Source organism: Lissotriton vulgaris, chromosome 1_1, assembly GCF_964263255.1.
Source record: "Lissotriton vulgaris chromosome 1_1, aLisVul1.2, whole genome shotgun sequence".
NCBI classification, from domain to species: domain Eukaryota; kingdom Metazoa; phylum Chordata; class Amphibia; order Caudata; family Salamandridae; genus Lissotriton; species Lissotriton vulgaris.
In genome coordinates, this window is record NC_141685.1 from 395,476,776 (window position 1) to 395,503,247 (window position 26,472).

Genomic DNA, 26,472 nt, shown 5'->3' on the forward strand with positions numbered 1-26,472 from the left:
TGGATGAAATTTATGCGTTGGATGAAATTTATGAACTTTGCATTATGTTGAACTTTTGATGAAGTATTAAATACTTTTGGAATCCCAATATGAGGTGGAATCAATTTTGATGAACTGTTTATAGACAACCCTGTCTATGTTTCAAGCTGTGCAACTGGGTGTCTCCTTCCAAATGGGGGGAGCTTTGTATTAGTTCACGGATTCACGCTGTGAGGTACAGACAGCGCACTACCCCGTTAGCACGCCACAAAATTATCATTTGGATTGAACTATTGAACTATCCCGCTGTGCAAGTCCCGCCTTTATTGCTAAGGGTCAGAAGAGGACTTAATCTGCTGTCTGTGACCGAAGAAGAGTTCTGAGGGCTGGACCTGCTCTCTCTTGTATCCAGGACATTCAGGTGAACTCCAAGGGTCTCTAGGTTGACCTCCTTTCAAGCTACGAGAGGGCATTCCACAATATTCCCTGCTAAGAAGTGTCAACTGGACCTGCTCTTTACCATGCTTGTGGCCTCTGTTAGCGTGATATATAAATGCTGTTTTGAGGTCCTGGAACCCCTGGTTTGGTCTGGGTGGACTTCTCATATCACCCCTGAAAACCTTGCAAATAGACATCTTTGGGATACAAAGACCTCCAGAGGACAAGGACAAACCAGCCAAACCAATCTGACTAAAGAGCTGAAGATTCAGGCTCTCCAGCTCTCAGATTTTTTGCGACAGCAAATCCTTATGGACATGCCATCTGGCCTAGCGAAGTCCTCTCTGTCAACAGCCTACAGCCTTGCCACACTAGGGGAAATCCGTGCTCTAAAAAAGTGACTAAGTGTGATTGAAAAAATCTTCATCAGGAGAGGGCACAAACAGTATCCGGCAGGTGAGGGATCTTCCTTGGATGCAAAACGTTATTTTCTTCCATTCCGTGATTTCCAGCCAAAAACCAACAGATTCAATGGACCTCATCCTATGGCTATCCATACTTGTGGTAGCCCTCCTAGCTACAGCATGCTGTCTTGCCTAACTGAAAACTTTAGACTTTCAACTTTTTAGACTAAGTCCAAAGGTAAAACATCTAACTCTGTCCAACATGGTCATTATATCTGACCAGAGCTCCATCACATTGGCCTCAAATTACACCTAGATCCCGGCCTAATGTGAGCAATTGGTGGTGGAGGGCCAATACACTAATTTGTGCTATTTTTATTTAAAACTTCATTCTTATCTACAATACCCCTTACTGGATGTTTGTAGTTTTGGTGTCATTTAATTGGATTGTCACGCTGCCGCTTTTGAATTACTGCTGCACTTTTGAACATTGTCAGAACACTTTGCTCCTTTTTAAAATTGGACTTGTTGTGTTGTGAATTTCTGTTCATAAATCGGAACTGCTGGTAACCTCATTTTTAATTTCATCCTCCTTCCTCCCCCCATGTTGGCATTGCCTGCACATTAAAAGAAATTAACGCGACTCACCACTTGGGTGAAATTCGCGCCACCTCACTTCCGACCGCCATCTTGGGTGTGGGCTCTGAGACGCTCACAAGACGCCTCTGGAGGTAGCGCTCTAATCTTTCTGTGTGCTCTTTGCCATACACAATTTAAAGGACTAGAATGCAAGCCCGTCTGCGCCCGTCTGCGCCAGGATGGGCCCAGGGGCCAGTAACCTCATATATACTCTATGGATACCCTCCGGGCTCTTAGGACAGTTAATACGGGGCTAGACACTACAATACTAGCCAAGCTCCGGGAAGAAGCTTTGCTGCAGGGAGAAGGCGAACCCAGACGATCTAGGAGTTCACCAGACCCCCTTAGGTCCCGAGGGCTAAAAATAGCGACGCTGAACACGCGTTCCTTGCAAAAGCACCATTTGGAGGTCTTTTTACTCCTTGCTGATGGCGAGATTTATATCCTTGCCCTTACGGAGACCTGGCTAGGTTCTTCATCTATGCCGTACATACTGGCGGCATTGCCTCACGAATTTGACGCGCTATGGTATAATCGCCCCAATGACTGTCGAGGGGGGCTCACCATTTTATTTAAAAAAAGTCTTCAGATGACACAGGTCGTAGCTGAAAACTGTGACTGTGCGGAGCTCCTGGGGATAAAAATCTCACTTAAATCCTCCTGTATTATGTTGCTGATAGTGTACCGCCCACCACAGAGCTCGCCAGATTTTAATGACGCCTTCCTGGAGCTCTTGACGGATTTGGGATCCAGATATAAATCCCTTATGGTGGTAGGGGACTTCAACTACCACTGGGATAAGGTACCTAGAGACCTCACAGGGTTAGAGTTTGAAAATAATCTTTCCTCGCTTAACTTACAGCAACTAGTAGTGGGACCTACGCATGTGAAGGGCCATACACTAGACTTAATCTGGTCCTCCATATACCAGACAGAAATAATTGAGGTTAGTCCCTGTATATGGTCAGACCATTTCCTGATCAAGTGCTGGGTTCCAGGAGACCCCTCACCTGCAGTGTCCAGTCAATTGTGGAGAAAGGTCCGGTCTTGGAAGAAGATAGAGGCAGACTCTTTACTTTCCACGCTGCTTTCTACTCCACTTCCTAAAATGAGGGAGACAAACCTAGACTCCGATACTACTGCCCTTATGGCCTGGATCCGTGCTGCTCTGGACAAATTGGCCCCTGAGCGGCTGGATAAGATCAGAGCAAAAGGAAATGGAGCACCGTGGTTTGATGCCACACTCAGGGAAAAGAAACAAGCCCTCCGTAAGGCGGAAAGAAGGTGGAGACTCAGCTACAGCCCAGCGGAGTCAGAAACCTATAAAAGGCTTCTCTCAACATACAAGGCGGATATCCTGGTGAGGAAGTCAGCATTCGATGAGAATAGAATTACAGGGGCCACGAACAAACAAAGGGAGACCTTTGCGATCCTAAGGGAATTAACGCAGCTGGTTGGGAAGATTCCTGCTAGTGACCAACCCGACTGTGACACCTTTCAGAGGTTCTTTCTTCAGAAAGTACAGGACATTATTAGGGATATCAGGGAGATCCCAGCGGAACCTCTGCTGTCAACTTGCCCTGCTAGTCAGGAGTCGATAGGGACGTTGAACAGTTTACATAAACAAAGGAGGAGTATCCCCTCTTACGGCAGAGAACAATTTCTCTAAGTCTAGGGTAAAGTGCTCAAGTTAGCACAGTATGCCCCAACCCGTTGTCGGATAATGCATATCCTTATAAAAGACCCCTCACTCACCAACCTGGTTGGTGACATGCTTCATCATCGGGGTCCCACCCCATAGGCCGAGTGCCCACAGGGTGTGCTGCGACACCTGACTACAGTGGAGCTGGTTACTTTTTTTTCTTTTATGTGTGCATAACTATCAAAAAGTGTGTTAAAAAAGGCCAAAACTACTCACTGCAAGTGTTTATTCTTGAGTGCTTGAACCTTTATAAAAACAGTGTGGCACCTGTGCCTAATTAGGTAGGTTTTGGTGTCTAAAGAAGTATAGTGCGTTAAAAATAGCGAAGTGTGCTATGTGAGGTGTGAAATTTTACAAAAACTACTAGTTACTAGTAACCAGTAGTTTTTGTACAATGGGTTGGGGCATACTGTGCTAACTTGAGCACTTCACCCTAGACTTAGAGAAATTGTTCTCTGCCGTATGAGGGGATACTCCTCCTTTATTTATGTAAATTGTTCCGGGGACCGAGAGTTTCCACCTCACATAGTACTTGTAAAATTTACCTGACTCTCTCCTTGATATTAAGACGTTGAACAGTTTCCCATGTATTGACGAGGAGAGCTTGGCTGTGCTTGTCAGCCAAGTCAAGTCAGGTTCCAGCATGGATCCATGCCCCCAGAGAATCTTTCAAATGGCCCTGCCTGGTATTCAAACTCAGCTGTTGAGCCTACTGAACGATTCTTAAGAGGCGGGCTGTCTCCCAGTCCAGCTGAAGGAAGCTAGGGTCTCTCCACTCTTAAAGAAAGCAGGAGCAGACTCCAAGGCTCTAAAGAACTATAGGCCTATCTCGCAGCTGCCATTTCTGGGCAAAATCCTGGAAAAACATGCTCTGAACACACTGGCTAGCTACCTGGAGGAACATGGTTTACTCCATGACGGGCAGGCGGGCTTTCAGCCCCAACACAGCACAGAACTAGTAATGGCCACTGTTACTGATGAGCTGAGAATCAGGGCGGACAATAAACAACCTTGTGCCCTGATTCTATTGGACTTGTCAGCGGCATTCGATACGGTCAGCCATACCATCTTGCTGGACCGTATCGCAAAGCTGGGAATAACAGGACAAGCGCTCAAGTAGCTTGAATCTTTTCTGACGGGTCGAACCCAGACGGTGCAGCTGAGAGACCAGTTATCTGAGGCAAGGGATGTGACCTGGGGCGTACCCCAGGGGTCCGCACTTTCTCCCTCGCTCTTTAATATTTACTTACAACCCCTGGTGGAGGAGTTAATGTATAGGAATTGTCAAATTTTTAACTATGCTGACGATACCCAGCTATTGGTCCAGCTGGAAGATACAAGGGAAGCACAGGAATCGGTAAGGAATTTGCTCCGATTCACTGTAAATTGGATGACCAATAACCTTCTGAAAGTCAACGCTGAAAAAACAGAGGTGCTGATCATCACAAACTGAGTCAATCCCTGGTGCGATCTGTTCTGGCCCCCAGAACTAGGTACAACACCTATTCCTGGTAGGGTGGTAAAAAGCCTGGGGCTAATGATTGATGCAGATCTTTCCATGGCCCCTCAAGTCTCAGCGGTAGTGGGGTCCTGCACGGGGGTGCTGAGGCAACTGCGAAAGTTAGCACCTATTCTATCAGCCCCCACTCTGCAGTCCATTGTGTCCGCCACAGTCATCTCGAGGTTGGATTATGGAAATGCTCTATACCTTGGCCTGCCACAGAAGTTGTTGAGGAAACTACAGGTGGTGCAGAACGATGCGGCCAGGCTGATCTATTCCCTACCTAGGAACTCGCATGCAACCCCTTCTTCTCCGGAAGCTGCACTGGCTGCCTGTTAAGTTCAGAGTGCAGTTTAAGTGTCTTTGCATGGCTCACAAGGCAATCTACGGCAAAGCCCCAGATTACATTAAACAGCGCCTGAGGAAGTACATTCCAGGCAGAACCTTGCGTTCGGGTAAGGCCTTAGGTTAAAATCTAAAGGGTGCAGGGCTTTTTCTGTACTTCTCCCGCGATTGTGAAACGAGCTACCGGCCAGCCTGAAGGAAGACTCGCAGCTACTGTCCTTCAGGAAGAACTTGAAGACTCATGTGTTTAAAAAGTCAACATCTTCGCCCTAACTGGGGCGGACGGCGGAGTGATTTAGGAGACAGTAATTATGTTCCTTTTCTGTGTGAGCGCTTAGAGACCGGTGGTGATAGGCGCTATACAAAAACACTATAACATAACATAACTAAAATGTTCTCTATTCTAAATTGGTTTGGGATTTTTCTTGTGTTGTATATGACTTCATTACTGTTTCGGTATTGCATAAATATTTTACACATTGCCTCATAGTTAAGCCTGTCTGCTCAATGCCATATCTCCAAGTACAGTTGAGCTCAGGATAATTTAGTGTTATGTTAATGTTAAGGTTATAAAGACTTTTCAAGAGCACAAATACCTTGTGGTGTCTTGGCGGTGAACTAGAGTAAGACCTTTGGACATAAATAAGGAGGAAATTATCATGAAAACAGCCAAGTCTTTAGCTTTTTCCTGAAGGAAAGGCGAGAATTAGCATCTCTTATGTCAGCGGGAAGAGTATTCCATAATTTAGCAGCACAATTTGAGGTACTCCGACCTCCCCAACACAAAGTTCGAATTCTAGGGATTGACATAAGTTTGGCATTTGTGGATCTTAGTTGTCTGCCTGGGTGATACCACAAAAAAAGTTGTTTCAAAGGTACCTGTCCTGTCCCGTTCAAAGCTTTATAGGCAAGACAGAGTACCTTGAATTTGATGCGTTGCGCCACAGGCAGCCAGTGAAGCTTCCGGATTCCTTCTTTAACAGATTGATGCCTAGGTATATTCAGTAAAAGCCTTGCCGCAGCATTCTGCCCTGGGAGCAACTTTTAGCACGCAGTGCTATTACAACGCAGACTTTAAAACGAAAACCGTTACAACGCATTACACTGGGGGCCGCTCTAGGATAGGCAATAGTTTTAATTTACTATCCAACACCTTCCCTAGTGTCCACGGGGACTGGTGTTGGAATAGTAAATTAAACTATTCACTATCCAGCACCCCCCAGTGTAATGCGTTGTAATGGAATGCGTTTTAAAACTTGTGTTGTTACAGCATGCGTGGTAAAAGCATGCGTTGTAACAACGTACATCCTTCTGCAACAGCTGAAGTTTCCTTAGGTGTTGCTTCTTTAAACCAATGTATAAGCTGTTACAGTAGTCTAATTTGGGCAACACCAAGGTAGTCACAATTGTTTTCCTAAGATCATCTGGAATGTATGGCAGGACCTTCTTAAGTTTCTTCAATAAGTAAAATGAGGCTGAGACTGTAGCATTAGTTTGTTGTGCATAGTTGAGTTTGTTATCTATCAGCACTCCAAGGTTTTTGGCCTTTTTTACTGGTTCAGGAGTCTGTCCTAATTCAGTTGGCCACCACAGTCTATCCCAGTTAGGTTGGAGATTACCGAGGATTACCACTTCGGTTTTATCCGAGTTAAGTTTTAAACAGTGTCTTCCCATTTAGAGACTAATTTCCCTCATACAATGCTGAATTTGCAGTGCCGGAGACAGCATATTTTTATATGCTGCAACAACAATCTGAGTATCGTCGGCAAGACGCCAGCAGGGCTTACTCAGTCCTCGTGGTTCCCCCTGACACAGAGATTATTACTATGGCTGGGATGCCCGCCACCCCCTCCCAACACCAATTCCCCAAGGGGAGGAGACAGACACAGGTTTGAGCTTTTGGAAGGCGGGGGGGAGTAACCCCCCCGGCTGTATTTATTAAAATATGAAACAAATTTTAAAACATTAAATTAAAACGTTTCATGAATTATGTACAATTTTACTTTCATTACATTTTGATGAAGACATGTTCTTTGGCTAACCTTAACAGATCTCTAATACAGAGGTTTCCTAGCCGAGTCTAGCATCCTGAAAATGCATACATTCTAAATTAAAATTGTACATCCTAGCATTAAGGGCCAACGGCAAGGTCTTAACCGGTGTCAGATCCCTACTACCAAACTCCCGCCCTCACGGTGTGAGTGGCGCATGCGCAGAGGACTTTACCCTTGTTGCCAACTGTAACTTCCCTTGTCGTGGGGGCCCCCTTTCACTCGACGCCATCTTAAAGGTCGTCCGAGTTCCGAGGTATCTGTAAGAAGGACAGCGTGGACTCCCCCCCTTCCCCACACTCTCGTCCGCCGGAGTGGATATGTGGCCCCCGGGAAATTCGTAGGAGGGGCATCTAGCCGTCTCCCCCCTGGGAGGGGCCTATGGCCGTCTCCCCCTAGGCGACCCATCCGTAGTGGGTGCCGCCTCCCCGTGGGAGGGGCCAATGGCCGCCTCCCCCCGGGCGCTCCCATCCATTCTGGGTGGCGCCCCCCCTAGGGACCTTGAAATTACTGCTCACCGATCCTGACCTTACCACCCGACCAAAAAAATAAATACGACAGTTGTTTTACCTTCTAAGGAAAGAAAAAATTCCCCTAATCTGAAACAGCTTGACGATTCATCAACTTTTCATGTCTACAAAGGGAAAAAAGTCCTAAAGCACAAGACAATTTCCTTATGTGATACACTCCTTTACTTTTCTACAAAGGAAAAAAGGCCTATACACATTTATTCAATCCAAGGCATACATAAATGCTGAAAAAACGTGACTGCATCTCTTTAATACAATCGGATATCATCATCAATTACTTTATTCAAACAAACATTGCAAGAGGGGCTGGTGGGTGGGTCAAAATTACCGCTTGTTCCGTCGAGGGCTCACGAGCAACGAGTGGTGCAGCCTTCAGAGCACTGGAACAAGAGGACGCTTCTTTGGATTCCCGCTCTATTTATCCGTCTGCGGGAGGGCGGGGACCCTCCTCAGGTACGCCCACTGGGCGCGGTCTTCCGGGTGGGTGTCTAGGACAACCCCTTCTGGGTGGGAAGGACGTGCTCCGGCTACGCCACTTTGGGCATACCAGCCGAACCACGCCCTCCCGCCCAAAATGGTTTCCCGGGGGGATCGGGGCACCCATCCATACGTTCGGGGGGACCGAGTGGTCTTCCCTTTCCATATGGCCGGGATGCCCGCCACCCCCTCCCAACACCAATTCCCCAAGGGGAGGAGACAGACACAGGTTTGAGCTTTTGGAAGGCGGGGGGGTTACCCCCCCGGCCGTATTTATTAAAATATGAAACAAAATTTAAAACATTAAATTAAAACGTTTTATGAATTATGTACAATTTTACTTTCATTACATTTTTATGAAGACATGTTCTTTGGCTAACCTTAACAGATCTCTAATACAAAGGTTTCCTAGCCGAGTCTAGCGTCCTGAAAATGCATACATTCTAAAATAAAATTGTACATCCTAGCATTAAGGGCCAACGGCAAGGTCTTAACCGGTGTCAGATCCCTACTACCAAACTCCCGCCCTCACAGTGTGAGTGGCGCATGCGCAGAAGACTTTACCCTCGTTGCCAACTGTAACTTCCCTTGTCGTGGGGGCCCCCTTTCACTCGACGCCATCTTAAAGGTCGTCCGAGTTCCCGTGTGAGGTATCTGTAAGAAGGACAGCATGGACTCCCCCCCTTCCCCACACTCTCTTCCGCCGGAGCGGATATCCGGCCCCCGGGAAATTCGTAGGAGGGGCATCTAGCCGTCTCCCCCCTGGGAGGGGCCTATGGCCGTCTCCCCCTAGGCGACCCATCCGTAGTGGGTGCCGCCTCCCCGTGGGAGGGGCCAATGGCCGCCTCCCCCCGGGTGCTCCCATCCATTCTGGGTGGCACCCCCCCTAGGGACCTTCAAATTACTGCTCACCGATCATGACCGATCAGGCCGGATAGTTGACCGACTATAAGGCCCCCCACACCTCCTAAAGGTCATGCCTCCTCAAACCCCTTAGCCATGCTATGAAGTCTCCTATGAGTAAATCATTCCCCGCCCTGGACAGGTGCTCCCCATCATTCAAATAAAAGTGATCACCCCGAATACACCCATGGGGAATGCTATGCAAATGCGCGGAGCGAAACAATTTCCCAATTTTATTGTTGACCCTCTTTACCGAGTGGTTCAACGCTGACACAGAGAAACCCCCCCCCACCAAACTTTCCTGGGGATCATGTGGGACCAGGCGATTGTGCACCCTGGGAGCCTCTTAGCCAACCAGCTGACTGCCGACAAAATGTGTTCCAGTAACATTTGTCTTCCCAGTCTTACCAAGTCATTGCCCCCCAAGTGTACTATGACTATAGATGGCGGTGACCTTTGCCGCCCTAAGAGACCCTCCACAAACGATTGAAATTGGTCAAAACAGAGGCCTCCCTTCCCATGGAAGGTCACTCTGAACCCGTATTCCCCAGATGCGTGAGTCGCGTCACCTGCCATGAATACGTCCCCGGCGCGCCTCACGTATGAGTGGCCCACGACCCATACCACTTGCTCTCCAGACGGTGATCCTCGACCGCTGGTCCCCTGGTGATGGGTTGACTCCAAATTCCGCCCCGCGTCACAGGCTTGCAAAACTGTAATTCAAACAAAAGACAACAAGCGTGAGTGCATTTCATCAGTCTTTTACAACATGTGCAATCGCACATACCTCTTGAAGCAGTTCGAGGACCAACGGCCTAACTGTTTCACTTCTTCCACACCCAGACCCCGGGCCGTAGCCTCAGTAGCGGCCCCTATTCTGAATGAGTGGGTCCCAAAATCGCACGGGTCCATGCCCGCCGCAGCGATTGTAAGTGCCAGCACCTTCTGAAACTGAAATCTCGTCAGAGGGTTGCCATCCTTGTGCCTAAGCAGGCTCCCTCCCCATGTCGCCGGCCTCTGTGCCAAGTATTCCTCTAAACACTTTATTGGACAAGTGGGGCACCCTCGAGCGCGCTGCACAACAACACTATCTCCCATAGCTTCCTGGTCTGTCTTGGACCTGGCTATCGAGATTAGCATCGAATCAACCCGTATTTGTACGTGATCCCTGCATAAGCCTCCCTCCATATCTTTCTTGTTACTCGCCACGAGTTCGCTTACCCGCATGGCCCCATGAAATGCCAAGGCGAAAGCTTCCCGGAACAAAACTGCTTCGGAAGGGGAGGAGCATGTCTCATCCAGCTTTGCTAAAAGCCGAGACAATCTCTCTAATCCAATCGGGCGCCTCGTATCCTGTCTGCGACCCTCCAGGCGTTGCCAGCCGCGGAGCGCCTTCCTGACAAAAAAGGAACCCGTTGGGTCCCTTATGCCGTGGAGCTGTGCCATGAATGATATGGCCGCCCTATGTCTGTTGGCAGTTGCGGCTGATCGGCCTTCTCTATGCAGCGTTACTAGGAACCCCAAGAAGGATTCCTCCTGCCCCCAGCTATGTCTCCCTGCCGGGCCTAAAAAGGCGCAGTAAGAACAAAACGCTCCCTCATAAGCCTTCCTCTTCCTGGGCGCTAAGCTGGCTGCCACGAGGTCTTGTAATCCGGGGCACCGATCAGCCATAGTGCTTCGGGGAACGGTGCCGCTACTCGGTCCGCTGTGGGTAGAAAGCCCCTGAAAGCCTGCATGTGTGAACGAGAGAGTGCATCAGCTGCATTATTCAGTACACCCGGCACATGTCTTGCCCTGAACTGTACATTCAATCTCATTCAACGTAAGACAATTTCTTTCAACAATCTCAAGATCCACTTGCAGCGGGCTGCCTGCTGAATAATGCCCTCAACCACAGTCATATTGTCCGACCAAAACACTACAGAGCGGACCCTAAAATTGTCTGGCCATGCCAACTGAGCCACCCAAATGGGAAATAGCTCCAAGAATCCAATGTTACCTGTTAGGCCACTGGAGTGCCACCACGTCGGCCATACTTGCGCTGACCATCGGTTACCATAGCTTGTGCAATGGAGCGTAAGAAGGGGCGAGCCATCGGTTTTTACTCTCAAGGTTAAGTTAAGCTGACCCACCGTTTGTTGTAACTGGTGCAGGGTCACTTTTCCTTTGCCCAGGCATTGTGTTAAGGAAGCCCTGAACTTGGCCACCTTCTCCATTGGCAAATGGAAGCATCCCTCCACTGAATCGAGCTCAATTCCCCGAAACTCCAGTGAAGTAGATGGCCCCACTGTCCTACCTGGTGCCAATGGGACTCCAAACTCCTGCATGAGAATGCAGAAGTCCTGCAGCGCCTGTGCACATTTCGCATTGCCGGCCGGCCCTAAGAACAGGAAGTCATCTAAATAGTGCATCACTTGTCTATGCCCTGTGGCCTCGGTGAATGCCCATTCTAAAAAGCAGCTGAACACCTCAAAATAAGCACAAGAAATTGAGCAACCCATGGGCATGCATTTATCCATGTAATACTTCCCTTGGAACGTAAATCCTAGCGAGCGCTGGTCCCGCGGGTGTACCGGGAGCAGCCTGAATGCTGATTCGATGTCTTGGCTGCCCCTGCTGGGTTGTGTTGGACGGATTGCAGATTTTTACAAAAGGGGGTTCCCCCAAAAATTCCCCGCCAGGATGTTAAAGCCATATAGGAAACCATTCCTCAAAATCCCGGCGGATATATGATCAGGGTATTTGTTCAGCCAGGGAGTCAAAGCCATGATGTCGATGGGTGAAGACGATTGCTTCCCAAGCATCACTTCAATCCTGCTTGGATCCCCCCTTTCCTCCCGAACTACCGCTCTTGGACCTACAGCTACTTTCCGGGTGTGAGGAGTTCCCACAGCCCGCACAAGCATGCCGGAACCTACATGTTGCCTGGGGCCTGTTACAGTTACCTCTGTTGAAACCCCCACAAACCCAGCGCTTGCCCCATTTCCGCCGTTCTTGGGCTGTGATTCCTCACCGGCGCTTGCTCGAAAGGGCTGCGCAGGCCTTTGCTGAACTGTCCCAGGCCCGCCCGCCCGCCCGCCCGGCGAGGACGTACCTGCCAATCCAGGCAAGAGCTGCTTGTGCCACAACACCGTGTCGAGGCAATCCCATGTCAAAGTTACATCAAACTCTTTAGACTTTCGGAATTGCATGTCATATCCTTTCCACTCATTCCCCCCGTACATGTTATAAAAATCCATGATCCTATTCTGGTAACAGGATAGCTCGGGCAACACTTCAGGCTTAGGTTCCCCCATTACTGCCGTAAATATAGAGAAGGCCTTCACCCAGTTCGCTACGGTCTCGTCGACCCTAAATTCCGCCATCTTGGCCCGCCATACGCTGGGGTGCCATAAATCTTTCTGGGTCTTTGCATATTCCATCTCATGATGGTCGGTCAACAATGAAAACATATTAACATACTTGTCCCCCCATATCATTTCCTTTGTGGCCGCTGGGATGTGCTGGGCCACCCTCTCGCGCCTTGAAGGCACTGAGGTTTCCCCCACCATTGGCAATGGGTTCTTACCGGGTTCAACCGCCGTGTCTGCTGTCTTTTCCCGGCCAACCGTAGTTACTCCTGGCACCAACTGTGGGGAAACAGTAGGAACATTCGCCGTCCCGGCTTCTCTCGACTGCCTTAACTGCTCGATTATTAATCTAGCTTCCTCGGCCGGTTCCCCCGCAGCCACTGCCCCCCCTGCTTTCTTTTTAAGCCAGGGCAACACTGCCCCTAACTGGAGGGCCAGTTCTGGGGGCATTTGATCATCATTAACCGGGGTAATTACAACAGGGATTGGTAAACCTATATCCGGACTCGGTACCGGGCTGTCCGCCGGTGTGATGGGGCAGCTGGGGGCACCTCCGGAACCGGATCCTCCCCGGAAACCGCCCTCCTCTTACTACGCTTCCCCCTACCCTCAGGGCTGACTCCCGGCAAGGCCGGGCCTATCACCTTCTTAGGACGGCCCGAGGGGTTGTTCTGGGCCGCTAACTGCTTCTTAACCTCGGCCAAACCTCGACCGATCGAATCTACTTTACCCAGTTTTCGGTCCATGATCGCCATTCGGTTCGACAAGGTGCGCAGTACCTTCTCGAGCTCGGAGCTCTTTCCCGCTTTTTTGCCGGCCATAGCTTCGTTTACTCCGCTCTAGTCGATCGACGAGGTCCCAGATCCTTCACACTCCTGGTACTGAAAGAGAAATAACAAGATTACAAGTTCTCAAAATTGCCGCTTGTTCCATCGAGGGCTCACGAGCAATGAGTGGTGCAGCCTTCAGAGCACTGGAACAAGAGGACGCTTCTTTGGATTCCCGCTCTATTTATCCATCTGGGGGAGGGGGGGACCCTCCTCAGGTACGCCCACTGGGCGCGGTCTTCCGGCCGGGTGTCTAGGACAACCCCTTCTGGGCGGGAAGGACGTGCTCCGGCTACGCCGCTTTGGGCATACCAGCCGAACCACGCCCTCCCGCCCAAAATGGTTTCCCAGTGGGATCGGGGCACCCATCCATACGTTCGGGGGGACCGAGTGGTCTTCCCTTTCCATTAAGCTGGGTAGTTACTTCCCTCAACTCATAACATAATTTCTTACACAATGTGAAAGAAATTGGGTTAATGGTGGATGAGAAGGGTGTAAAGCCTTCTCAAGTTAACCTGTGCTTAACACTCTGGTTGCTTGGCACAATATCACTCAGACTTAACTTAGATGTACTGTGTTAATTATTTATGCAGCATAAAAACAATAGTAAAATGAAAACACAACACAAGAAAAATCCCACACAATTTAGAAAACTGTAGTCAAATTTGGAAAATAAAAAATTACAATACAACAAATCAAATCCAATCATTAGAACCGGACTTATGCATTTTTAACGTTTTAAGTGAAATAATAGCATCTAAAAGTTTAGCGCGTCAACTGTGGGTATCTTCTGGCTCAAGACCATGGCAAAGTCCACAGTTAAGGCCCACTGTGATAGAGCGTGGTTCAGGTACAGGGGGTGAATTGTGCCTGGTCTTGAAGAAAAGTTCCTGTAAAGGTAATGATCAGTGGGGCAAGGCAGCCTGGAGGTGTCAGATGATGAGGCCTCATTATTGAGGACCCTCTGGACTGAGTCACTGTGAAAATTTCTAACTTCAGACTTTGTTATTTTAGGGGAAGTCCAAAATCTCCAGCCAGACAAAACAGCAGTCTTTAACAAATTAGGCCATATCCCCTTGGTGAGAATTCCTGTTGAACAGGATATGCTTCTGTGGTAAAAAGCGTAGCAGGAGCTACCCGGAAGTAAGCCTAACCGGCTATACACCTTGGAGGGATCGACGAGCAGGTAGGTCCCAATGTTCTGTAGGTTCTCAGGCCATTCGTTGTTAAGAAAATGTCTATGCCTCAACTTTTAGGGTTAGTCAGGAATAGAACCTTCAGCACCCCCCATCAAGGGTCTTGGACTGAGTGGCACAATTTGTAGAGTAAGGGCTCACTTCAGCATAGGCCAGATGCAGGGTTCCAGGTTTCTAGAACGTTCTACCTCCCTGTAGCTCACACAGGACGCCAGCCAACTAGCCCAGTGAGTCACCCTGACAGTCTTTGGTTGAAGCAGCAAGGCAGGTCTCAAGCAGCAGGGTAGTCCTATGGTAGCAGTAGGGCTGTCTACTGAGGTACAGGGACTCCTCGAGTAGCAGGGCCGTCTTCTGGAGGGTCCAAGGCAATCCCTCTGATGTCCTCTGCAGGTCCAGGAATGTGCTGCAGGGTTGGTCTGAGGGTCCAATATGTATACCTGGTGCCACACTTTAACCCCTTCGATGCTGGTGACAAAGCCAGCTCGTCATGGGCGTTACCTGCGCTGCGCGCATGACGAGCTGGCTTTGTCACGTAAGGCTCTATTTTGACATTTCAGCACACAGCGGGAAAACCCGCTAGCGCGCATGCGGTTAATTTGAATTATTTTCCTTCTGAAATGTTGTTCCTACCACTGCTGCATTTGTCAGCTCACTACTCAAACAGGAAGTCTGTAAGCATAAAGGGCATCCGTTTTGAGCAAAGGCAATGATCCTGTTCTAAGGTGAAGGGTTTGCAGATCAACTACTCAAAAAATACACAATAGAAATTCAAATTTGAATTGTAGTGACAAGTATAAGAGTACCAGCACAACTAAGAACGCATCTTGTTGTTGTCCTGAGGAGAACCCCGATAATGATAAGGAGGTACGAAACGCTTTGGCACAGCACAATCTTTTGGCAAAGATAACTGCATAAATAGGTCTATCCAGTGGGATTACTGGCAATTTCCCAACCCTATCCTACAGACTAAAATCAAGTCAGCAGTCCCTAAGCATTACCAAAAGAAGAATAGACCCATTTTCATTAAAGGAATTATGGTCTCCACTGTTTAATTTCATGAATATATGACTGGAAAAAAATAGTTTCAAAATTGTACACATGAATTATTTTTAATCTGTGAATTTGTTTTCTCTGGATTTTGTTTCTGTGTTGTAAAAAGTTTTTAACATCTTGGTTTTGTTTGATGTATTTAAAGTGTTTGTGTATATATCCAAAACGATAAAAGTGGTCCAATCAATGACAACAAATTTACTGGGATTTTATGGAAATTATTGAGAGAATCATAGTACATAAATACAAGGGTCAACTAAATTGAATGATTGGTCCTATTTTCAGAATTGTATAGTGATGTAAATAGACAGCTAGAACATTTTTTGGATAATACATTAAAGAGGCCTATTCTAGCTAATACTAAGGGCCCAACTCCTCGAAATGCATGAAAGTTTTTAAAAGTGGCATTTTCAGAATTGTGACATAAAATCCGACTTTACTGTTAAAGAGGATATTAAGTGAAAAGTCATTTCAGACCAAACATGATGTTTATACCTGTTCCCAATCAAAAGTTAGCACTTATTAAATGTAATAAGGTAGCCCAATGTTATCTTACAGAAGAGGTAGGGCTTATGATAGTAGTAAAAAGCGAATTTAGGAATGTTTTTACTATCAGGATATGTGAAAAAAACACATGCCCTACTTTTTAAAAACAGGGCACTGAAACCTGAAGGTTGTTTATAGCCTAAATTAGGGGTGACATATGTATTTACAAGAAAAGTTTAGGACTGGCAAAAGGGTGATTTTGCCAGGTTGAATTGTCAGTTTAAAACTGCAGACAGGCTACAGAGGCAGTCTTAAGATATGTTTTAAAGGGTACTTTACTAGATGGCACAATAAGTACTGAAATCCGACAAGTAGCTCATAATTTACAGGCCCTGGGAACATGTATTAGCACTTCCCTAGGGATTATAAGTAAACAAAATGGGCCAATTGGGTGTAAGCGAATTTTACCATGTTTAAAGGAGAGAGCACAGGCACGTTATCACTGGTTCCCAATGGTAAAGTACACACACTCCTAATTCCAAAGAAAACTAAATCTAGGCAAAGGAGGGGGAGAAGGCAAAATGTTTGTGGGAAGATCACACCAAGGATGTCAAGTCTAACATACTGCTTAAACAAAAATAATACAGTAGGTCGCTGAGAGCAAGCAGTGGAGGTATAGAAATGAGCCAATAGAAAAGATGAGAAAATGTCTTTACTCCATGGGAGGAACATACACAAGATAGAAAAGCTGGGAGATGGATCACTGGCGTAACGAAAATTGAGGGGGCCTCCCTGCAGGGTTTGAAGAGGGGCCCCCTCCAGGCTCAATCAGGAGCTCTCTGGCCAGAGTTCATTGCGGAGGGAGCCCCGTCACTGTGGGAGCTGCGGGGGCCTGTGTTACGCCCCTGAGATGGATTCGAAGTAGACAAACAAGAGTGACAGTAAAGCCAACCAACGGTAAGCAACAAGCAAGCTGCAAGTCCCTGTCTGTTGTTGGTAAGTTCCCAAAATGTCTTTTGCAACCAGACATCTTGAGTAGTCTGATAGGCACAACCTAAAAATGGACAGCATGCATCACGTTGCATGCGGCTCAACACATGAATGTGTGCGCATGCATCATGATGAACATGTATGCACCAATGGTCATCTGAAAAGGGGTTTGCCCGATTGCCAACCATGCATGCACATATGCCATGATGTATACACCTACACATGCAACTGGAAATCAAAAAAGCATTTGTACAGCCAGCAGTTCGCCCTCTTAGAGCCCAGACCTGTTGAGTTTGATAATGCTTGTCATATTGATGGATAATCAAAGTCGTTTGTTTGCATGAATTGCGAGAGTGATAGAGGGTCTTGAAGTTGGATCAGTGATGCAAAAGGAGACCTTGTAATGTGTCCTCAAGTTAAGGGTGGTCATATCTCGGAATTGTAGCCAGTGGTCGATGAGGGATTTGACATTCTGGTTGTTCAGGGTAAAAGAAGTTTGTCAAGTCACATCGCAATAAAAAAAGTTGTTTTTACCGGGTGTGTACTTGACATTGTCCCAATGTAAAAAAAAAATACAGCTTTATCTTTGCACAGAAAAAATGCAAAATCGCGTTTGTAGCGAATAATCACCAAAATTAACTTTTTTTACACTGAATGTAAATGTATAGGCATTTATATAGCACACTACTTAACCATAGGGTAGGGTCCCAAGGCGCTTCGACCGCTGCGAAACCCTTCCTGGCTTCCCTGAGAGATGGTCCCTTAATGGGTATCTCCAGGGTGAGACCAGGCATCCCCGGCGGTCTGGTGGGGCCGTTAGTGAAGATGAGGCAAGCTAATGCCCAGAGTTGCCGAGTGTGATCGCTGATCAGAGTGGGCACCGAGGCGAGAGAATTATCGAGTTCGCTGACCCTGGTCCAGAAACCTGCCGCGCCGGGAATCGAACCCTGGTCCCGGGCCGTCCTCAGCTCTCGGGTCTGCCGCCTCTAACCAGTGAGCCACACTACTTCACAGAAGAAATGTCAGCAGTGACGTATACTAAGTTAAGAACCATTACAATTTCATGCCTACCTTTGAGGTTGACTTTCGGGACTCTGATAAATGTGGTCTGTAATTGAAGCTGAAAAGTGCACCAGAGGATGGAAGAACTTTGCCTACTAAATTCACGGCTGAAATTGTGATGCATGAAAAAGTATTCTGCGAGGACGTTTTTGCGATTTTGCACTGTTGCATAATTTTCACCCTCCTGCTTCAAGGTGTGATTGGCATGACGTGCCTCAGCCACTTCTGTCTCTCCCAAGCCTTTATTCTTTCACATTCAATTGAACACTGCTCCCTCTCTTGTCATCTCCTTCTGTCTGCTATCATTTCTTGTACACCCTTCAGGAACGAGGACAGTGTATTATATGTTCATAACAACACTAGACTTGCCAATGATTCATGGCTTGAATGGATGAATCTAGGCTTTGCGGAGTATAACAAACCATGATGTCCTTTTTGAGTGACTGCCGTATAATAGACTATTAAGAATTATTGCCAAAGGTACCAGTGCTGGCTTTTGTAGAAAAGTGATGAGGCGCGAATGTGATCCCATCAACATGCTTTAGAAGTACGCTTTTTTCATAACATTAATAAATGTGAAACAGTGAGATAAGAGGAATTCTTAGGTATCGGTTCTTGTTAGAGTGCAGCTGTGTGGTTTCCAGGCGGCATTCGCATAACACTGATAATGTCTGAAGGGAATTTGAGGGTGTCCAAGGTCTTGTTTGCACATGCAGAACTGAGTAAACAAATATTTGCAAAGCCTATAGTTCAGAAATGTTTATAGCGTTTTCACTGATTGGAGAATCCGTGTCCGTCGTGGGGAAAATGGGCGAGTTTGCAAATGTAAGACTGAATCAATTGTTCAAAGAATTACCAGATAGGTGAATGCATGAAAGGATTAGAGTGATTGAGTACAGTGAAGGATGAATACATCGATGAATGATTGAGCGGACCAACAGTCTGCTCTTAGTGCACTCCCACAAGTAAATTTGTATGCATAATTTGCCTGTTAACTTGTTTACACCTTCAGCAAAATACTGCAGTCTGCTCGTCTGCTCCAGGGTGCACTGATTGCCAAAAGGGACGCAGGGAAACCCCTCCCTGAGTGGAGAACTGATGTCATCATGTACCAGTCATTGAGGAACGGTGCCATCCCTCTGTTTCCTTGTTTTGTTCTCTCTTTCCCCTGTGGCCAACACTAGTGAGCCTTCCAGTGCTCCAGCGACAGTTTTTATTGCAAGAACGGTGTTTGCATTGAATCTGTCTGATTGCTCTCTTAGGCATTCCTACTCACCTTGACACTTGCTACACTGCGACCACTATTTGATTGTAGTCCTTTCTTTATATTTAGGTGTATATTTATAAGAAATTCACTCAGTGCAAGGGCACCTTCCTGCACAAAAACGGTCCCCGAGGCATTTTCCTCTTCTATGTGTGCTACAAAATGCAGCCCACGTCGAAAGAGGCAGTAACAAGGAGAAATAAAGATATTTCTCCTCGTTACGTCTAACCTGGGAAGGTGTATCTTTTTGGCGCATCTCCAGGTCTACCATGCATGGTAAATCTGGAAATGTGTTAAAATCCATGGCAGTTGCATGGGAATAAACATGCAATACCCATAGAATGCCATCCCAGTGACAACTAATGCAACTCAGTGATTTGCTCTGCATTGAGTTGGTGCAAGAGTGACAACCCCAGTCATAAATATGCCTCTAAGTACTGTTGGTCAGCCTGCCTTATTTATGCGGTTTGACCTACTGCTAATGTTGTTTTTGGTTTTGACAACTCTATGGCAGTTTATTATTTGGAGCAGCATATGGGTCATAAGTAAAGATAAAGGGAATTTGAGGCACCCTTCTCTTCACCAAGGTAGACCTTGTGCACATGGCTGTTGTTAGAACTGTCATCCGTAGGGTGGTCTTACCGCCAACTTTCTACCTTTTGCCTCTCATTTTTGCTGATTCTTTTTGTTGGTTGGCCTTAGGACTCTGAGAACTTTACTAATGCTTCCCAGTTCCAAAGTGCATGTGCTTCTCTTCTAAACATGATGGCATTGGTGTATACTTGATTGGCATATTTGTTGCATTGGTAAGTCCCTTGTAAAGTGGTATACCATATACCTTGGGCATATACTTCAAATGCTACTAGTGGGCTGCAGCACTGACTGTGCCACCCACAGGAATAGCCTTTCAAACCTGTATCAGGCCTGTCACTGCAGTGCCTGTGTGTGCAGTTTACTGTCTCTTTGACTTGGTATTTAAAACTACTTGCCAAATCCTAAACTCCCTTTTTATTACATATGTCACCCCTAAGGTAGGCCCTAAGAAACCCTTAGAGCAGGTTGCATGTAAATAAAAGGTAGAACATGTTCCTATATGTTTTGCATGTCCTGGTGGTGACAAACAGCCCATATAATTGTTCACTTCTGTGAGGCTTATACCTCCCATAGGCCAGCATTGGGTATTCCTTAATATACTTTTAAGCTGTAATTCCTGATCATAGAGGAGTAGCTTTTTCATATTTGATATGTTTGGAATGGTAATGATAAGTCCTCCTTACTGATGAAGTTGGACTCAACATTGCTGTTTTAGAAATGCCTCTTTTAGAAAGTGGACATTTCTCTGTACTTACTGCTTTTTGGGCCTGACAGCCTGTCTCCAATATATGTCTGGGTTGGGTGATAGCTACAATGTGTGCATTCACTCTAGACAACCACTAACACAGGAAACTGAGAATCATCTGCATTCTGGGCACTTGCATTCTGATGGGTCTTCCTGGACTGGAATGGGACAGTCTGACACACTTAAATAAGTAGTGTCCAGTCCACACACAAAGCACTGATTTACCCCCCCCCCCCCCCCATGGGTAACCAAGCAGACAGAACTGGGTTAAAAGGGATCCTTGAGCCCTTCAGAAAGAGTCTTTGCAGTCACTCCCTACATCAAAGGCACTTTCAGGTATAAGCACTGGGTCTCTGACCCCCTAATATCAGACACTTCTGGATCCTGAACAGAACCTCTGTCAGATGGACTGCTGTGCTGCTCAAAGGACAATAAATCCTAAGTTACGTGGTATTAAGTATAGGGATTTCGGTGCCACTTGGCAGATTTGTACAAATTGTAAGTTTTAAAAATTAAGTCAACAGTGCTCAAAGGTGTGGAGAACCACTAACCTCCACAAAACAAAAGCAAAGATCTATAGACGTGAATTTCACTCCCAAGCACACGTTACGTTATGAAAAGGTTTCCCTGTTTAGCGTACAAACACAATAAATTCAAAACAAAGTATAAACAATTTATCTTAGTTCTTTCTTTTCAGGTTTTATTCTGTTGATTCCAGCCACAGCCAACACGTGTTTCATCGCATTTGGGGCGTGATCCCGCGACTTCATCAAGGCTATACTCTTTCAAGTGCTGGGATTTTAAATGTGGTGATAATTCCAACCCACACAAGGGTTCCAGGGAGTCTCGCGACTGTCCAGATGCACAATTCCTTTTATATATAGGTCCAAATTTTCACTTTAAATCATGTAGTTATCTTCCAAAGTCACGGAGTACAGCAACCAATTTAGAAGCACCAGCACCCACCGAGTGCGGTAAACGGCTGCTCAAAGGACTCAATTGGATTGCTTTGCTTGAATGGCTGTTTTTCTGCTTGTTGTACTCCTGCCTGCTGTTCCCTGAGTCTGCTGGAAGGACTTTGCCTGCCCTCCAAGTGATCTCCAAGGGCTTGCTAGCTTGCCATCTGTTCTTCTGAAGCCTCAGGAACACAAAAGACGTTCTACAATTCTGCTGGTGCTGCTGGACTCTTTCGTCTGTGAGTCATACCCTTGCCTAAAGTGCCCCATCCAAGCTCTAGGCTTTAGAAGTGTGTTCTGCTGCTGTTTTCACAAAAAAACGATGCATTGCATTGACTGCATGAGAAATTCTGCTGCAACGCCCTTCAACACCTACACAGAGACGGCCCAACAACAGAGCTTCCACAGCCCGCACAGCTCAGTGATAACGCTCTGCGCGGCTCGACAATAACACATTGCTTTCACTTCAGCAAAGCTTAATGACGACACCGGGACCCGGCTGTATAGAAAAGATTGACACATCGAGCCCTCAGCATTGACGCTTTGCTCCATCCAAGGTACTTTCTCAGCAGGCCCTGCATGGGTCCTGTAGCTGGCCTGCCCTCCAACACGGTCGGCCTCAACTTTGGATTTGCACCTGTCCCTCGCAACTTCAAGTACCCTTTTGACCGCTAGTGACTTCTAGCACTATTTTTTATTTCATCTTTAAAACTTCATAACTTGACTGCTACTGGTTGGATTTTTGTCATGTTGGTCTCATTTTGATCAGATAAATATTCTCTTTTGCTTAAAAAAAACATGTGTGGAGTCTTTTTATGGTGTATTCATTGTGTTACTGTATATGTGTATTGCACAAATACGTTACACATTACCTTTGCAGATAAGCCTGACTGCTTTGTGCCAAGCTACCAGAGGGTGAGCATATGTTATTGTGTATATAGCTTGCCCTGAATAGAGGGTGTGGTTCCTGCTTGGCCTGGGTGCATACCTTAGCTAACCAGGAATCCCATTTCTAATAGCTGTGCATTGTCAAAGTTGGTTATCAGCAGAAAATTCCAAATATACACTTCATTTTTCACTACATATGTGTGTTGGTCCTCAACTAGTGCAATTCCTATGTAGGTGAAATAGGTATTTGTTGAATTGACCTGGCACTTCATTACCTTCAGTTCCAGCTCCACCTTCCCAGCCCTTAATACTTGTGAGTCTGATGATGGAGTGCACCTTTTCCTCCCAGGGTTGGAACTCCTTTCCTGGAGCTGCTCTGCCCCCAGTTGTCAGGCGCTCATGGTGCTTTTAGAAAAGTAGCTCTTGAACTTGTCACTTCAGATTTTGAAACTGCTTTTCAACAAACAAGGATGGTAGGTAGAAAACGGCAATTACCTTGTTGGTGTTCTGCTGCCACAGTTGCCACCTGACATAGCTCTTGTCTTTTATGTTCTGAAGGAGGTTGCTCATGCGCGAATAAACACTCAAATTGCTTCTTTTGTGTGCTGGAAGTGATGGTGGATTGAATGTGTAGGATTGCCTGCGACTGACATCATCACAGAATTGGGGCAGATCGACCTCTGGTTGGCGGGCCCGACCGCCAAATTATGATGTAACCGCACATGGTGCAGTAGCATACTCACATTTCCCTATGGAAGCTTGTGCTACGGCCGTAAACCACCCATAGCACAAGCTCCAATAGGGAAATGGGAGGTTGTGTTCATCTCTACACTGAGTGGCAGGCAACTCAGGGTGCCTACCACACGGTGCACTACATGGTAGGCACCTCAGGGTGCCAGCCACACAGTGCAAGTATCAAAAAGGGGGGCATCATAGGTTCCCCCTCTGCTGCAAAGAGAAGGGGTCCTGCTAGGGCCCCCAAACTCGCTTTTTGACAAGCTTTCGATGTCGGAAAGTCTGGCATGGAAAGCCTGTGGGAAACCAAGCATTGTAATCCCAATCTCAGAAATGCCATCCATTGGGATCACGGGCTGGTTTCCAAGTGGCCGACGGGCTCCTTGAGCCCATCGGAATCCAGTCTGAATGACCGTCCGGTTTCAATTCTGACTGACTAGATTTTACCCAGCCAGTCGGAATTGAAACCGACACACTCGGTCAGAAAGCCTCCTACCTCAAGTCAGAGGCTTTCCGACCGAGATCGTAATAGGCCCCTTTGTAATGAAACTTTTTCAATACTTTTAGAGGACCTAGGAACAATTTTTATTGAACTTTCTGAATGATATGACAATACTAGTGCACAAAGGGAGTGAGAATGCGCTGCAGTAAAGGACCAAATCACCATCAATTGAGGTAATTTGGATTAAATCACCCAATGTTAGTCTGGCAGAAAACACAGTGCTAAATTTGTGCTGCTGTCTACAGGTGATGGGAAAAAAACACACATCGCAGTAGGATAGAGGATGATACATATGTGTCCAGGTTTTGTGCCAGTTCACTTATAATACTCTTATTTTGTTCGCTGACGTCTGGATACAACCTGTCAAGCCAGTTTTTTTCTAATGCCTTTGATTTTTCCCTATACATTCTATATTTAACAATGTTGGAAGCTCTCAAAGATGACTCTCTTATTATCTTTCTTTTATCAAAATGACCTTATAACTGACAGGAAATTACAAGGCCACTTGGATAACTTTACATGTTCCCAAACTATAGTGACGGAGCTCATTCTACACACATTCCTGTCTCCTGCACGTGATTTAGCTGTCATTCTATCTGCCTCCACGTTTTGGGTGAAATGAATAACGATGCAAGGAAATGAGTTCCAACCCATTTAGCTCCCTTGGCTTTTTGCTTTCTAAAATATTTGTTTTTCAACCGCTGCTCTGTGTGTGTCCCACCTTTTGAAACAATGTCTGCAGCTGCACAGCTCTGATTAGAGGCTCCGGGTTGGTTGTATGTGAACACGTGCGTACCCATATGTTCACACATGTCTGAGCTGTGCAAGTAAGGCTTCTGTCTAACACAGCCTGGTATCTGCACATAGGTTTTCGGTTGAGAGGAGCGCCCTCATAAATTGGTGATGACGTGCGTGCCCTATAATGCGAGTCATTGCCACAAGAAAGCAGAGTGCCACTGAGCAGACGGCTCCACGCCTCGCATACCCCTCGAGCCCGCCGATCTGAAATTGAAAACCGACGGTCTATCAGAACGTAATGTTCCAACGCCTTGCATATCCCTTTTAACTAGCCGATCTGCAATTGAATACTGACGGCATAACTATCCATTGAGATATAGGGCCTGATTATCACCATCGCTTGACCAGAACTTAGACATTAAACATATGTATTCCCAGACCTTGTCATAAGGAGGATTGTCTACACATAACTCTGTAGATGTTAACAGAACTGGCTCAGTGCCCATTAATAGAAGTACAGCTCCCACATAGTCCCCGGGGTATTCATGTCCTGAAGAGACCCTCACCTTTCAAGTTGGGTCGAAACATCGTCACCAACACCTAAGGATAGTCTAATAAAGAAAGCAGCAGAGAACAGTCTGGCTCATCTTCTGTGGAATAAAAAATAAAAATAAAATACTCAGACATCCTTGTACATACCAATGACCCTTTCCCAATTTTAAGTCAGCGTAATGTCATGTTCAAAATGATATGTTCGGTTATGGTCACTTCACTGGGGATTTTAATGTCACTCTTCTCTAAAAAAAACACAACTCACTGAATTCATTTGCATCATATTAAAAATAAATATGTGTTATATTAATTGAATGAATGAATGAATGAATAAATATATCACTCAGTTCAGCTGAATTGAGTATAATGTAATACATCCACTGGGCTACTTACCTTCATTTGAGAAATATTTATATTTGTGTTGTTACAATAATTGCGGCGGATATATCCCGCCTTATTGTTATGTCTTTTTCCTTCCCTGTCTAAACCAACACAAAATACAAATTTGTGACAAAACAAGATTGTTTTTGAAATAAGCTCCATGTGAACACTTGTAGCAAGCTATAGCTATAATATGAGTGGGCACTTATAGTCTAAGGGACCGATTCTGGTGCGGTTCGGAAGGCCTCCTGACGGCATTTGTTCCGTCTAAATTGGATAGGGACCGTGTCTTTCCGACGGAATCAGAAAGGTTTCCGACCGACTGAGTACAATGCAAGTTAGGCATTAGGAATATCCCAATCCGAACCCAAAGGCATTTGGACTGAACAAGGCTTACGAGCAGACTCAGACGTTTCTATGGGCAGCATTTCTGAATGACCGATTACGATGCTGGATTCGGACAGACTTTCCGAATCACGCCGTCTGACTCGAAACAGCAGTCAGAATCAAAATTTGGGGGTCCGTAGTGGACCCCCTTGCACCCAGAGCCTTCCCAATCGGGCTTGTGGGGATACCAATGGGTCCCCCTTTACCAGCCATGCACATTGTGGCAGGCACCAGTGGGTGCCCGCGACAGGGTGCCAGATTTTCCAGAGCACCCCTTTCTTAATGGGAGCCTATGCATTTGGTCGGAACATAGGCACCTATTGGAGTCAATGGGAGTCCGACCAAATTGTATCTGGAAGCATCCGTATGCATCGTACTCGGTCGGTCAGACTCTCCCGATCTGAGTCGGTCGGAAACCATCCCCAAACTTATTTGGTCAGAATGATTTTCAATCTGCATCAGAATCGGGCCCTAAGTGTGTAGTGCTTTACTGAAGAGTATTGTGCTGCACGAATTGTACATTAAAAGTGAAATCTGCAACAAAGTAGATTTGACATAGTTAGGCCTAGAAACAAGCTTGACACACCATTTCATGGTAGACAAGGATCCTAAACGCAAATATGGCATTACTTTCCTCGTGGTTGCAATCTTTCTGGTATTGCAGGTTTTGCATGATTCTCTGAATCTGCTCTTCAAGTAGAGTCTGGTTTTGAATCACTCTGCTGGGCCAAGTTAATTACGCTTCCAGCTTGCTGGAGGATCAAAGCCTTCCCCACACAGTAGAGCCATTTGCAGTTATT